This window comes from Cyprinodon variegatus, unplaced genomic scaffold, assembly GCF_000732505.1.
Source record: "Cyprinodon variegatus isolate N-32 unplaced genomic scaffold, C_variegatus-1.0 Scaffold1554, whole genome shotgun sequence".
NCBI classification, from domain to species: Eukaryota; Metazoa; Chordata; class Actinopteri; order Cyprinodontiformes; family Cyprinodontidae; genus Cyprinodon; species Cyprinodon variegatus.
Window position 1 is genome coordinate 62,769 of NW_015152007.1, and position 2,583 is coordinate 65,351.

The following is a 2,583-nucleotide window of genomic DNA, read 5'->3' on the forward strand; positions in this document are numbered from 1 at the left end:
GATGGATGGATGGAGGGATGATGGATGGATGGATGGATGATGGATGGATGATGGATGGATGGATGATGGATGGATGGATGGATGGATGGATGGATGATGGATGGATGGATGATGGATGGATGGATGGATGGATGGATGGATGGATGGATGCTTGAAAGTTTGGAGAAACCTTAGAAAATCTATCATTTATTTATAATATTTTTAAATAATAACACATTAGTATGAGTCAAACCGCATTTAACTTAGAAAACTTTTTTTATATACAAAATGACTTTTCTTTTTTTACAGCTTTTAAGCAGCTACAACAATTTACTTCATTATGTTCAAAATTAGGTTCCACATTTATTGTTGATAATTCTTCCCAAAAGCCTAAATCAGTCTGCATGTAGCAGAGACTTTATTTATGGCCTCATCAGATTATTAAAATTCCTGTAAATTAATATTCCATTAAGAGCGAACTTTAAATCCTCCTCCATGGTGAAACAGTTTATCTTATCTAACATATATGATGCTGGAAAATGTTTGAATTTATGCATAAAAATAAACAATGGTAAATGCTGTCATGCAAAGGAATCAAACTTTTACGTCTTGGGAGGGGTCCTAAGACTAATAGTTATACTAATAAATACCCTAACCTGAATAAATAAATAACCATCAATTTTTCTAACACGCTTGCTCCCAAGCGGGGTCATGAGGGGTGCTGGTGTCCTTCTTCAGCTGTCAGTGGGTGAGAGGGGGGGGTCCATCCTGAACAGGTCGCCAGTCCATCGCAGGGCAGCACAGAGACAAAAAAGCATTCACACCTAAGGAGGATTTAGAGACGACAATTAACCTAACAGTCATGTTTTTGGACTGTGGGAGGAAGCTGGAGTACCCGGAGAGAACCCCCGCATGCTCAGGGAGAACATGGAAACTCCATGCAGAGAGACCCCTGGCCAGGAATCGAACACAGAACCTCCTTGCTGCAAGGCAGCAGTGATAACCACTGTTCCACTGAGCAGCAGTGAGCTAAATAAATAAATAATAAATAAATACCCTGACCTAAATAGGTAAATAATATATAATAAAGCTAACCATGCTACATAGCGCGGACCAGAAACAAATGCTCAACAAAATAAAAGCACTTAGCTCAAACCGGAAGTTATTGACATTGGACAGAAAAATGGGTGAAAACCCAATAAAGTAAAACAAAATCCATTTTGCTTTAATAAAATAAAACTACGGTTATTTAGACGATACCTGTAGAAAAGACGTCCCTGAGTTTCAATGTCTGTTTAACAAAGTTACATTCATTACTATCAAATTTGAATCTTAACCTTAATAAGATCGGAACATGGATAAATGTCATTTATTGTTTTAAGGTGAATTTCTTTCATTTTTGGCAACAATGGAAATGAGAAAAAGTTGTTTCTGATTCAAATGATTTTCTGAAAACATCTTCAATGACAAACATCTTTTAACGGTGAGAGGAAAAAAGCTTCTTCATATGTTCTCTTGACTCATCAAAGCTGTAATTATCAACATAGGGAGCTGGAAACACAGACGTAATGTCAGGATACTGAAACACTCCTTTGATTTAACATAAACTAAGGAATCGCCTTAACTACAGTTAGAAACTCTTTCTGTTGAAAATCTAAATTAAATATGCTTTTAAAATCTTCATAACTTCAAATGTATCCATTAAATGCACAACAGCACAGACTGCCTTTTCCTGCCATTCCTTATAATATGAGGATTTTTCTCTCATCTAGAATATATTTGTTGTTCCAAATAACTCAGTTTATTTCTATAGAGCCAGATCAGAAAACGCATCATCCTAAGACAATTCAACCAGATCACACAGTCAAACTGATTCAAAGTTTTCTAAGTTAGGGCATAGAGCTTGGAATCCTGAGGTTCTGAGTTGGAGCCCCACTCCCACAGCCTCCCACTGTGGGTCCCTGAGCAAGACCCTAACCCCACACTGCTCCCTGGGCGCCGCACAGTGGCAGCCCACCCTCCCAAGGGGAGGGGTTAAATGCGGAGGTAAATTTCTCCAATGTGAGATCAATAAAGTTTCAATTATTAATCAGATATTATTAATTCCAAAGCCTCTTTATGTCTGACTACTGTCCAAAGCAATATAGGTCCAACCCTGTCATGTGACTTTGGGCCTAAACATGCGCAGATCTGCCCTGAAAACATCTGTTGCACTTTCCCTCTGAGTCAGGGCAGTTTGATTCATCCAGGTTTTCATTTATGGAAGTTTGCCTTTTAAAGAGGCTTTGGCTAGTAGCCATTCTCCGATCCAGGGTCCAAGCTTATAAAGCTTAGGCTCTAAATGGAGCTTTTTAAGGATGAATAATATGTTTGACTCTGATACCGACCTGAAAATAACCAGAGGAATGCTCTGTTTAAAAACACCTTCAGGCTGAGGTAGGGAATGGAAAAAACAAACAGAAGGGAAAGTATTAAAGAACATCTCTGGTCCAATAATACGCTTCATACCTCTGAGCCCATTTCTCCTCGTGCATGAGCCCCTTTCTCCTCGTGCATGAGCCCATTTCTCCTCGTGCATGAGCCCCTTTCTCCTCGTGCATGAGC